Source organism: Hypanus sabinus, chromosome 4, assembly GCF_030144855.1.
Source record: "Hypanus sabinus isolate sHypSab1 chromosome 4, sHypSab1.hap1, whole genome shotgun sequence".
In the NCBI taxonomy this organism is placed as follows: Eukaryota; Metazoa; Chordata; class Chondrichthyes; order Myliobatiformes; family Dasyatidae; genus Hypanus; species Hypanus sabinus.
Window position 1 is genome coordinate 156,008,335 of NC_082709.1, and position 13,970 is coordinate 156,022,304.

The 13,970-nt window shown below is 42.5% G+C and overlaps 1 long non-coding RNA gene across 4 annotated transcripts in view; it reads right to left on the minus strand.

Annotated features, from left to right (window-relative positions):
- Positions 1–3,619: 3,619 nt before the first annotated feature.
- The window catches only part of LOC132393386 (uncharacterized), a 67,065-nt gene continuing 56,714 nt past the window's right edge, over positions 3,620–13,970 (minus strand). For all 4 annotated transcript variants that reach the window (XR_009511859.1, XR_009511862.1, XR_009511861.1 and 1 more), the window contains 2 exons: positions 13,775–13,923; positions 3,620–6,062 (listed from right to left, as the gene is read on the minus strand). This is a non-coding gene — a long non-coding RNA (uncharacterized LOC132393386). The remainder of the gene's footprint in view (positions 6,063–13,774; positions 13,924–13,970) is intronic.

Consider the following 13,970-nt stretch of genomic DNA (forward strand, 5'->3'; position numbering starts at 1 on the left):
GGGGGGGGGTGGTTCAGACAAGTATTTGTAGTTCACCACATTCACCCCCCCCCCCTTTGTTTTAAAAGAGAGTCCCCATGGGGCGAAGTTTCTTACAAGTATATTTACAGGTTAAGTCTATCAGGTGGTTGAATCTGTCACTACGATCTATGTAGCACCGGCTGTGATTGCACAGATGCCGGTTGTGATTGCACCGGAGACAGTGGTTGTGCTGGTTCCGGCCTAACTGGAGGTGTCAGCCCACTAGGCATCAGTGATCCCTCACGCGTGTGCGAGGCGCCTGGTATATGCGTGTCGTGAGGAGTCTGTGTAGGGCTCAGTGTGCGCGGTGTCACCTTGGGTACAGGGTTCATAGTTACCGTGGAGTGTTCGGGGTAGTGGTCTGCTGCTCCTGTGGGCGCCAGGTCATGGACGGAGACTGTGTCCTCCCACCCATCAGGTAAGACCACGTAGGCATACTGGGGGTTTGCATGTCGTAGGTGAACCCTCTCGACCAATGGGGAGTATTTATTGCTCCTCTCATGTTTCTGGAGCAGCACTAGCTCTGGGGATGTCAGCCAAGCCGGTAGGGTGGTCCCAGTGGCAGACTTCCTGGGAAAAGAAAATAGGCGCTCGTGAGGGGTGGCATTGGTGGACGTACATAACAGGGAGCGGATAGAGTGGAGTGCCTCAGGGAGGACCTCCTGCCATCGAGAGACCGGCAACCCTTTTGACTTAAGGGCTAAAAGTGTGGCCTTCCACATGGTGGCATTCTCCCTCTCCACCTGTCCATTGCCCCGGGGATTATAACTCGTGGTCCGACTAGTAGCAATGCCCCTAGCTAGCAGGTACCGGCGCAGCTCATCACTCATAAAGGAGGACCCTCTACCACTGTGGATATAGCAGGGATATCCGAACAGAGTGAAGAGCTGGCGCAGAGCTTTTATGACGGACGTGGCAGTGGTGTCAGGGCAGGGGATGGCAAAGGGGAACCACGAGTACTCATCGATAATGTTGAGAAAGTAGACATTGCAGTCGGTGGAGGGAAGGGGGCCCTTAAAGTCAATACTCAGTCACTCAAAGGGGCAGGTGGCCTTGATAAGTTGCGCCTTTTCAGGACGGTAGAAGTGCAGTTTGCACTCAGCTCAGACTTGACAGTCCCTGGTCATTGTCCTGATGCCCTCAAGGGAGTACGGCAGGTTCCGGGCTTTCACGAAATGGTAAAATCGGGTGACCCCAGGGTGACAAAGATGTGCATGAAGGGCGTATAGCTGGTCAAGCTGTGTGCTGGCACACACTCCCCGGGATAGGGCATCAGGGAGCTCATTGAGCCTTCCAGGCCGGGATAGGATATCATAGTTGTAGGTGGAGAGTTCTGTTCTCCACCGCAAAACTTTATCATTTTTGATTTTGCCCCGCTGTTGGTTGCTGAACATGAATGCAACTGAGCGCTGGTCGGTCAGCAAGGTGAACCTTTTGCCGGCGAGATAGTGCCTCCAGTGCCTAATAGCTTCCACTATGGCCTGGGCTTCTTTCTCCACCACGGAGTGCCAAATTTCAGGGCCTTGAAGGGTACGAGAAAAGAATGCTACTGGCCTGCCTGCCTGATTGAGGGTAGCAGCTAATGCGAAATCGGAGGCGTCACTCTCTACTTGGAAGGGAATGGTCTCGTCCACCCCATGCATCGTTGCTTTGGCAATGTCCCCTTTAATGTGTCTGAAGGCCGCGCGGGCCTCGGCAGAGAAGGGAAAAGTGGTAGACTTGACCAGGGGGCGGGCCTTGTCTGCGTAGACAGTGTTCACCGGCCGCAGGTACTGTCTTTTGAGGGCGTCCAGTGCCCCTTGGTAGGTCGGCAGGTCCCTGATAAGGGAGAATACTTTCAGACTTACTCTTGATAGTAGGATTTTGTATATTGTGGCAGGCTCAGTCACTGGAATCGCTTGCAAGTATGATTGGAAGCATCCAAGCCAGAGTTCAAAGGCAAGAGCTGCTTCTGGAGTTTGGGGGTCAATGTCTAATTTTTCCGGACGTAAAATGCTTTCCATGTTTTAAAACTTCCAGCCAATAAAATTGATGCACCATCAATAACTCTCTGAGACGTGAGGCGAGATATCGGCTTTTATTGGCTGGAAGAAAGAACAAGCAGCAATTGACCACCACACTGCATCCTGGAGACTGAGGCCGGGGCTGTGCCTCCAATCGCCTTTATACCGGGGTCTGTGGGAGGAGCCACAGGAGCAGTCAGCGGGGGGGGGGGGGGGGGGGCGTGTCCAGACAGGTATATGTAGTTCACCACAAGTGCATAAGTAATTTTGGCAACCAATAATGCACTATTGTTCAGACACACCAAGACTTGGAGGTTTCACTTTCTGATGTCAACGTGCTGAATGAAGTATCAACATAAGCCTTACACTGCTTTGAAAAAATTGCATACAAGGACAACACCAAAATGGAGGTGATTTGATCATTCCCTGTCAATTAAGTTGTGTGATCATAATGAAGTCCTTGGTCATCAGTTTTCTGAAAATCATTGTTCATCCTTTCTATAGTGGGGCAACCAGAAATGCATACAACAGTCCATGCGGTCAAACCGAAGTTCTATATAGCTGCAACATGATTTCCTTACTCTTATGCTTCCTATCCTGTTCAGTGAAGGCAAGCATGCTATTTACCTTCTGTCCCATCTTATAGATTTTCAAGGAGCTATGGACTTGGACCCCATGATTCCAAAATCCAATGATGCTTGAAAATATTGTGTCTTATACCACTTTGTGATGTCCTTGACAAATGGTTGAAAGCAAAGCACGTAATTATTTTTGAACACTATCAGCTTTGTTATTTGGGCAAGTTCTGTACAAGATCTCACAAATACAAGTTAATGTTCAATTAATTAATTTTGTGGTGAATATTAGTTCAGATTGAAAGCAATTACTTCCAGATCTTTAATAGCAATTATTAAACAACTAAATGCAAGTATAAAGTATAAGTTATTAGCTTTTTGTGCCCTGGTAAAGGAGATTTTATGCCAGATTGTTAATCTGGCTGTTAGGAAATAATAGCAGAGTTGCTGAATGGTGCTGGGATTCTTTTACCCTTGTCATGTAGCCAGGACCTTTGTCCACTCTCACCAGATGAGATTGGTGCTGGCCAGCGTAACTGTGGCACATCCATTGCATCAACAACAATCCATCACCTCCCATATATTGCTATCAGTCTACATTTATTTTGCAATGCCAAGCAGAGATACAATCCTCAAAATAAGGGTTTGGAAAATATTTATATGTTTTGTTGAAGGAAAGCTATAGATCTGAAATATCTAGGGAGAACTTGTATTCATAGATTCTTCTGAATTATGCATCAGAACATGTACTTCTAACAAAAGAAATATTTTGTCAAAACTACTATTCATGCTTCCAGTGGAGTACTACCATGGAATACTTCTAGAATGTTTTATATTTTAACCAATTATATATGCCACCGGGAGAACTGCCGGAATTTTCAATCCAGTTCCTTTGTTGTCAAATGTTTTGGAAAAAATATATTCTTTAGGATTTTGTGTTCCAGGTTTTTGCAAATATACAATGCACTCAAAATAACGAAACAAAATAACTTAGCTCCTTAGTTGTGTTAAAGGGGGTAAGCAGGCGAGGTTTAATCATAAAAATATGCATTTACATAGCATGTATTATAAAGAGCTTCAAATAACAATAATTACTCCACAATCAAATGATATATAGAAAATGAGGCAATCTTTTTGCCTACATTTAGGTCCCACCAATAATCAAATGATTAACATGTAAATTAGAATATTGGTCACAACCTCTTCAGGAACTGTGACTTGTTATGCCAATACGATACAATTCTGAACAGAAACTTATAGGAGATTGCATGTATAGTTTGAGCAAAACATTGGAAGAAATGCTTTATTGCACAATTTCAGTTACTTGTTCAATAAAATACCTTTGCCTGTTAATTTGAATTACTGGCTACCCTTCACTATCACAAAAGAAGATTAATTTAAAAGTTGATCTACAAAAGAAGGTTAAAGTATTTGCATAAGCAAATGACTGCTGATGCGGTAGGCCTGCGAGAAAGCTTTGTCGCAATTGCCAGGAGCAGAGAGCAGCCACTACAAATTTTGCACAGGGATTTGTGCAGGACCTGAATGCCACCCTTCCCAGTGCAGATGTGGTGGAAATACACATTGGGGTCCCTGTGGAGTCAAACCCGAGCCAGCTGATGGCTGCTATCCTACTTCTGATTACAGGGATAATCTACCCAACAATGGGCACTGTAATGAAAGTTAAGACTTACAAGTTCCAAATGCTGAAATTGTGTCTCTGGTTGTCTGCCCAAAAGGTGATTGCATTCCAGGAATCTGACCTTCAGTAGAATACACTACTCTGGGTCAGGACAATGTATCCATGGAATACGAGTCTGCTGAATCCTCACCGGATGAAAGCACTCAGGATCCCACTGTCACCATTCCCCCAGTCTCCTTGGAGTTGCCCAGGTTGCAGCCATTCATGCAAGAAAGGTTATTTAAGGAGAGAGCCGCACAGCGTCGTCCTTCAAGGCCTTCTGCTGTTTACCATCGGACATGTTCCAGCCAGTGGTCAGGCAGTGTGTGGGAATACTAGAACAGGCTCATAGAAATCAGGACTATGGGAATCCTCAAATGTGACTAGTGACATTTCTATACAGCTCAGTTTATTTCATTTATAAAAAAGTACTTTGATATCTTAATTTTCTATCTGCTTTTATATTTGCATTGTGGTGAAGTACATCCTGTGATCTCTGGCAGTGAGAGGAACAGAATCAATTTTGGGTCTGAGAATATGTGGTTAAATTTATTTGTATTGCAGTCTCCAGCCGTAACGGTTGTCTGTGCCGCTGGATCAAGATCTCTTCTGCTGAGTGAGTGGGATTGGCCCTGTTCAACTTAAAACTCCATCACGCACAGGTTTCTTCGAATCCGAAGGACTGCCACCAATTGCAGTCCAATGATGTTAATGATGTCCAATTGCTATTCAAAAACAGATATTATCAGCTGCAGGTTGCATCCTCGCTCCTCCCTGCTCCATAACTGTTTGTCATATAGTTAGCGGTAAAGAGCAACTCTTCGCAACGACCCAGTCAGTCTGTGGTCACCTTTTGCCTAGCGTCAAGGGTCCTTTGGAAAATGAAGGCCCTGTAACCCGTTGCCAGGAAATCAGGCATTGTCTTGGATAACATGACGCAGAAGCTGATTTTTCAGGAAATGGAATCTCTTTCCATTACTATTCGCCTCTGAGTCACAAAGCAGTGTAGAAAGAGTCAGTGGTGTGCTGCACCGTGGTCGAGTTGGCGACAGTAATGAAGCCAAACACTTGCTCCACCTGTTGCTCTCTGTCAAGGAGAAATGAAATCTACTCACTGCTCTTTGAATGGATGATAACATTGATTTTCCTTATGCAACCAAGGATGGAAACCTGCAACTTATTGCAAGTATTTCTATTTCCAGACAATACAGTGGACCTCTTATTTTGAAATTATGAATTATTTCTTTCTAATTATGTGATTTGTGTGGCGGGGAGGAGATATGTCTCTGCCAAAGGAGGTGTAAGTCACTCCTTCCCTCTGCTAACCTGCAGGTCACCCTTGGGCATGGTGTAGCACCTGCTTAGCCCGCCTGCCCCAAGACTTGGTTATGCGACCACTGATGGCAGACAGACAAGCTCTGAAGAGTATCAATAATGGCTGAGGTCAGTCATCTTGTAAAGACACTGCCCCTGAAGAAGGCAATGGCAAACCATTTCTGTAGAAAAACATTATCAAGAACAATTATAGTCAAAAACCATGATCACCCACATCATACAACACAGCACATAATGGGGATGATGAATTATGTGATACATTGTCAAATACAGCATGCTCCATTAATGCGAGATTAATTGTTACAGAAAATTAATCTGTAAATTCATCCTTTGATAAGACAGGAGCCTTTTTTGAAGATTATTATGAACACTAGAGATTCTACAGTTGTTGGAAATCCAGAGTAACAAACACAAAATGCTGGAAGAACACAGCTGGTCAGGCAGCATCTATGAAGAGGAACAAAGAGCGAATGTTTTCAAAGCTCATAAAGTTCAAAATTCAAAGTATAATTTACTTTCAGAGTACATACATGTCACCACATACAACTCTGAGAATCTTTTTCTGTGGGCAAACTTTGCAAATCCGTAGAACGGTAATTGTAAACTGTAAACATCGGGAACTATGAACTGTAAACAAACTGCAAATGCAGATATAAATAAAGAGCAATAAATAGTGAGTATGATATAACAATATAACAGGCTCCTTAAGTGAGTGTAGTTAGATCATAAGACATAGGAGCAGAATTAGGCCAACTGGCCCATCAGGTCTGCTCCGCCATTTAATCATAGCTGATCCTTTTTCCTATCTCGTCTTCAACCCCAGTTCTCGGCCTTCTCCCTGTAACCTATGATGGAGTACCCAATCAAGAACCTATCAATCTCTGCCTTAAATACACCCAACAACCTGATCTCCACAGCTGGGTGTGACAACAAATTCCACAAATTCACCACTCTTTGGCTAAAGAAATTTCGCCTCATCTTTGTTTTGAAAAGTTGCCCCTCTATCCTGAGGCTGTGCCCTCTTGTCCTCAACTCTCCCACCATGGGAAACATCCTTTCCACATCTACTCTGTCTAGGCCTTTCAACATTTGAAAGGTTTCAATGAGATCACCCCTCATCCTTCTGAATTCCAGCAAGTACAGACCCAGAGCCATCAAACATTCCTCATATGATAACCCTTTCATTCCTGGAATCATCCTTGTGAATCTCCTTGTGAGTTTGATGGTTGAGGGGTAGTAACTGTTCTTGAACCTGGTGGTACGAGTCCTGAGGTACCAGTACCTTCCACCTGATGGCAGCAGCAAGAAAAGAGCATGGCCTGGGTGGTGAGGATCTTTGATGATGGATGCTGCTTTTCTACAGCAACGTTTCATGTAGATGTGCTCAAAGGTTGGGAGGGTTTTATCTGTGATGGGCTGGGCTGAATCTTTGTAGGGTTTTCCATTCAAAGGCATTCATATTCCTGTACAAGGCCGTAATGCAGCCAGTCGGCACACTTTCCATCACACACTTATGGAAATTTGCCAAGGTTTTCAAAAACATGGTGCACCCCCACAGGCCCCTGAGGAAATAGAGGCACTGCTTTATTCACAGACCAAAATGTTGGCTGTTTATTTCACTCCATTGAAGATTATACTTAAAACACGGTTTTCTAAAATAATTCCCTCTGGGATTACATTTCTACTGTTAGTTTTCCTATAAACTACTTCAACCATTAGTTTTGTCCCATTTTACATCTTACCATCCACAGTGGTTCTACTTCTCATTCCTCTTCACAAAATTATCCTCTACAACGGTCCTCATTTCTCTCTTTATTATCAGCTGTTCTCACTCATCCATGTCCTTTTTTTCTGTTCTAATATATACTTTCTAGGTTCCTTCTAATATATATTTACAGCTCTGGTCACCATACAGACATGTCTCTGTTCTCATTTATTTCTAATTGGGTTGTTAGTTTATCAATATTTTAATTAATGCTTTGTGTATTCAGATATAATAGCTTTAATTACCATTCATTTCTTGAATTGATGCTATTTACTTAGGCACCATCTGTTCCATTCTCTCTCACACTGTTTATCCTTATCCAAATTGCTGCTTGTCATTTAAATTTGTAACCCTCCCCGTCTGTGATCACTGTACCACTACCCTTTCAACAAATTTAGATTAAGTTATCAATGGAGGTGAAACCCTGTGAAAGAAAAATCTCATTGTAGGGAAATGAAGTGTTTGCAATCTAAAGACGAATTTCATGTCTGATGACAATCAATATTACTCCTAAAATTTATTTAAGATATACAAAGTTTCCCTTGTCTTATGTAATGGCGAGATGTACCCCAGGCTATTGTGGGAGGCGAGGGAGGAGATTGCTGAGCCTCTGGTGATGATCTGCATCATCAATGGAGACGGGAGAGGTTTCAGAGGATTGGAGGGTTGCGGATGTTGTTCCCTTATTCAAGAAAGGGAGTAGAAATAGCCTAGGAAATTTTAGACCAGTGAGTCTTACCTCAGTGGTTGGTAAGTTGATGGAGAAGATCCTGAGAGGCAGGATTTATGAACATTTGGAAAGGCATACTATGATTAGGAATAGTCAGCATGGCTTTGTCAAAGGCAGGTCGTGCCTTACAAGCCTATTTGAACTTTTTGAGGATGTGACTAAGCACATTGATGAAGGTAGAACAGTAGATGTAGAGTATATGGATTTTAGCAAGGCATTTAATAAGGTTCCCCATGCAAGGCTTATTGAGAAAGTAGGGAGGCAAGGGATCCAAGGGGACATTGCTTTGTGGGTCCAGAACTGGCTTGCCCACAGAAGGCAAAGAGTGGTCATAGATGGGTCATATTCTGCATGAAGGTCAGTGACCAGTGGTGTGCCTGAGGGATCTGTTCTCGGACCCTTACTCTTCGTGATTTTTATAAATAACCTGGATGAGGAAGTGGAGGGATGGGTTAGTAAGTTTGCTGATGACACAAAGGTTGGAGGTGTTGTGGATAGTGTGGAGGACTGTCAGAGGTTACAGCAGGACATCAATAGGATGGAAAACTGGGCTGAAAAGTGGCAGATGGAGTTCAAACCAGATAAGTGTGAGGTGGTTCATTTTGGTAGGTGAAATATGATGGCAGAATATAGTATTAATGATAAGACACTTGGCAGTGTGGAGAATTAGAGGGATCTTGGGGTCTGAGTCAGCAGGACACTCAAAGCTGCTGTGCAGGTTAACTCTGTGGTTAAGAAGGCATATGGTGTATTGACCTTCATCAATCGTGGAATTGAGTTTAGAAGCTGAGATGTAATGTTGCAGCTACATAGGACCCTGGTCAGACCCCACTTGGAGTACTGTGCTCAGTTCTGGTCGCCTCACTACAGGAAGGACATGGAAACCATAGAAAGGGTGCAGAGGAGATTTACAAGGATGTTGCCTGGATTGGGGGGCATGCCTTAATGAGAAGAGGTTGAGTGAACTCTGCCTTAGCTTTTTGGAGCGATGGAGGATGAGAGGTGATCTGATAGAAGTGTATAAGATGATGAGAGGCATTGATTGTGTGGATGGTCAGAGGCTTTTTCCCAGGGCTGAGATGGCTAGCACGAGAGGGCATTGTTTTAAGGTGTTTGGAAGTAGGTACAGAGAAGATGTCGGGGTAAGTTTTCTAAGCAGAGAGTGGTGAGTGTGTGGAATGGGCTGCCGGTGACGGTGGCGGAGGTGGATTTGATAGGGTCTTTTCAGAGACTCTTGGATAGGTACATGGAGCTTAGAAAAATAGGGGGCTGTGGGTAACCCTAGGCCAGGGGTCGGCAACCCGCGGCTCCGGAGCCGCATGCGACTCTTTCAACTCTGTGCTGCGGCTCCCTGTGGCTTTGGAAAATAAATGATGAGTATTTAATTATAATGTATTTTATGTTAGTTTGTTAGTTTTTGAAATGTAATTCTAAATTTGAAGATTATGGTGATCTTGTACAATCTAAATAAAACGTTGTGGCGACCCCATTTCCTGGCACATCCGAACCGGCTCACAATTTGCCAGCATTCCGGCTAAGGGTGATAGCCTACGGGGGTTTTTGAGTACGTGTCTTTTGGAGCATCCGCGCCCACGGGGGGCAGGTTGAGAGAGGCTTAAAAACAAGGCTGTGCAGTTCGAATAAAGTTATCTTTGACTGCAGTTTAACCACTCCGTGTCGTTATTTTAGCGCTGCGTGTAGCACACCAATACAACGTGTTTTTATCACTATTAGTATACGTCACCACTGCCAATCCCTGACACCTGCCAGTGCGCGATTTCTTTTAATTTTTCGATCCAAGGTAGGCTAACGATGTAGTAACCTTCAACCCAACGTCTTTTTTTCGGAGTTCAAAATGTTTTTGTTGCATGCAGAAATGTAATTTCGCTTGGTCTGCAGGAGTTCATCGATTTCATAAATGCAACACATTATAGTTTGTTTATACACAGCATAAAGGCAAAAAAAAACATTGTATGCAGTGTTATTTCATTTTAAATGTCAAACGGGTTTTGTGGCTCCCAGTGTTTTCTCTTCTGTGGGAAGTGGGTTCATATGGGTTCATAAGGGTTGCCGACCCCTGCCCTAGGCAATTTCTAAGGTAAGGACATGTTCATCACAGCTTTGTGGGCAGAAGGACCTGTACTATGCTGTAGGTTTTCTAAGTTTCTATGTAATAAACGGCATATTAAAGTTTTATATATAAATGAGCAACTGGTTGCATTCTTATATCTTGTGCAGTGGTTTTTGGAAGGTACTTTTGAGGTGTATCGTTTCCCCTGATTAGATTGACAAGGATGAAGTCCAGAGAGTGAAAAGTCACAATAAATTGCAAGCAGTTGCATTAAGAACATTAGATTGTTTTTTCTCTCCGCCATTATTTTATAGTATCATAGAAAATGAAGGAGTCACAGTCATTTTCTTCTATATTTTGAATAAAACTGCTAGGTTAGAGGGTACAGCTGCGTATTAGCTATTTGATGCCCTTCATTTCTGGAGACCATATATTTATGTATTCACCCAACAATGGAAAAAATGTTTGTTTCTCTGGCGCGGTAAGTTAATTGCCAATAGAAGGAAAGGGCGTTATCCTTGGTTCATTGTGGCAACCTACTGCAGGAATTATTCAAGACGTTACGGAGTTAGTGGGTGGGGATGTGAGTTTCTTTGCAAAAAAAAGTTTGATGAGTCAGATGGCCTTTGTCCATCTCTACTTATCTTTGTATTTATCATGTGAAAATAAAGCCATGTCTCATGTTAATCAGATATGCAAATAAAATGGTACAAATGAAAATAGAAACAAGTGTAAAAACAATATAAAGCAAATATTACTGTCGTACTTAAATGAATCCAATTGCAAGAAATAAACCTTGTGATGCTGTGCCTTTGCTGGAAAAACTGAATTTCTACACATCACTAATTTTCAGTGAGACCAACTGTAAGAAATATTCATGCTGTTTCTCATTTGACTGATCTGCACAGATCAGCCTAACCTGCTGAGTATTCTGAGAATTTTCTGTCATCTTTTTATGTAACTTATTTCCAATTCGGCTTATAGATTCTATTAAAAGACATTTTCTTTATCTGATACATTTTATCCTTTATGTTGAATCTTGCACCTTTAAGGTTTTAATTGGACAGAACCAAAGCAATTTCAGTTTTACAAAAAGCATTGTTGAAGCTCCTATGAGGTTAGAGTGGTTTATCTGAGAAGTTATATCAGCCAAATATTGGAAACCTTGCATTGCATTCATCGTTAGTTCACTGGATGAGTGATGACATTATAATTGTTCAAGGGGGATGTTAGAGGAGGGTTTTTTACTCAGAGAGTGGTTAGTGCATGGAATGAACTGCCTGAGTCAGTGATGGAGGCAGATACACTAATGAAGTTTAAGAGACTACTGGACAGGTATATGGAGGAATTTAAGGCGGGGGATTATATGGTTTAAGGGTTGGCACAACATGGTGGGCCAAAGGGCCTGTACCGTGCTGTACTATTCTATGTTCTATGTAGAGAAACAAGCAAACATGGTGGCTGCTTCTGCTCAACTCATTAATGTCTGTGCAAAATAAAAGTTACCAATATACAAGATTCCTGATTACTTTATGAAAATTATTTTAAGGATGCCCTAACTGGAGAATCTGTATGTCTGTAATAGAGCATACTATTTACATTGCATTTTGACCTCTTGTACATATCGAATGGGATGTAAAGGCCATTTTACACTCCTCTTATGTTGTTCCTGTATCAATCCATATTCCAACTATGTCCCAAGTTTCAGGCCAATAACTAGCTCAATCTTCAAATGACATTCATTGAGCTATTTCTGACTAACAGAGGAAAAATGAAGATCTCCTCTGTATTCTGGCTCAGTTCTGGAACAGCAATATTCTCAGCTGTAACTTCATTTGATAGTGGATGGTGCCTATTTGACAGAAGTCAGGTCAAGTCAAGTCACCTTTAATTGTCATTTCAACCATAACTGCTGGTACAGTACACAGTAAAAAAGAGATGACATTTTTCAGGACCATGGTGCTACATGAAACAGTACAAAAACTACACTGAACTACATAAAAACAACTCAGAAAAAGCTACACTAGACTACAGACGTATCCAGGACTGCATAAAGTGCCTGCAAAACAGTGCAGGCATTACAATAAATTATAAACAGGACAATAGGCACAGTAAGTTGGTGTCAGTCCAGACTCCAGGTATTGAGGAGTCTGATGGCTTTGGGGAAGAAACTGTTACATAGTCTGGTCATCAGAGCCCGAATGCTTCGGTGCCTTTTCCCAGATGGCAGGAAATTCTCTGTTTGGATTTTAAGCAAAGCCTTGGACAAGATCCCGAATGATAGGCTCATCTGGAAGGTTAGACCACATGGAATTGAGGAAGAACTAGTTAAGTGGATTCAAAATTGGCTCAGAGGTAGGAAACAGAAGCAGAGATTAAAGGTTGTTTATCAAAATGATGTTTAGTGACTGCAGGGGTCAGGGTTGGGATCTTTGTTATTTACATAAATGACCTGGGTGCAAATACACAAGGCTTGATTAGTAAGTTTATGCATGACACAAAATTAAGAGGTATTGTTGATAGTGAAGAAGCTTACAAACAAAGTAGATTACAAACAAGAGAAAATCTACAGATGCTTGATTTCCAAACAACTTACACAAAATGCTGGAGGAACTCAGCAGGCCAGGCAGCATCTATGGAACAGAGTACAGCTGACGTTTTGTGCTAAGTTCTGCTTAAGGGTCTCAGCCCAAAATGTCGACTGTACTCTTTTCCATAGATGCTGCCTGGCCTGATGAGATTGTAGATCACAAAGTGATTTTGATCAGTTAAGGAAATGGGCTAAGGAGTGGCAAATAGACTTCAATACAAATAAATGTGAGTAGCTGCACTTCAGAAAGTCAAACCAGTGTAGGACTTATGCTATCAATGGTAGGGCACTAGGGAGTGTAAGAGAACAGAGGAACTTTGGAGTTTACAAGTACTTAGTTTGTTGAAAGGAGTATCACAGGTAGATAGTGGGGTGAAATATATGTTTAGTGCCCTGGTCTTCATCAGTCAGGGCATTGGGTTTTGGAGTTGGGACATTATGATGCAGTTGTACTAGTTGTTGATGAGGCTGCATTTGGAGTATTGTGTACAGTTTTGGTCACCCTGTTACAGGAAAGACGTGGTTAAAATGGAAAGAGTACAGAAACGATTTATGAGGATGTTACTAGGACTGGAAGGCCTGAATTATAAGACGAGGTTGGCAAAGTTAGGTCTTTATTCTATGAAAAATGAGAGGGTGATGAACAACCTTATAGAAATGTTTAAAATTATGAGAGACATAGATAAGAGGTAACTGTCTTTACTCCAGTGGTTAGATTTAGGGCAAAAGGGGAAAGATTTAAAATGGACCTGAGGAGCAACTGCTTCATGCAGAGCATGGTGAGTTTATGGAATAGGTGTTCAGAGGATGTAGTTGAGGCAGGGTACAATAGTTTCATTTAAGAAGATTGGTTCATGGAGGGATTAGTATAAAAGGATATTGGCCAAACAGAAGAAATGGGCTAGCATGGACTCATTGGACTTAATGGCCGATACACATTCTGTATTGCTCTATGGTTCCATATCAGGGGTTCCCAACCTTTTATTATGCCATAGACTCCTACCGTTAACCACCAAACACGAGGAAATCTGCAGATGCTGGAAATTCAAACAACAACACACACAAAATGCTGGTGGAACACAGCAGGCCAGGCAGCATCTATAGGGAGAAGCGCTGTCGACGTTTCGGGCCGAGACCTTTCGTCAGGACTAACTGAAAGAAAAGATAGTAAGAGATTTGAAAGTAGTGGGGGGGAAGGG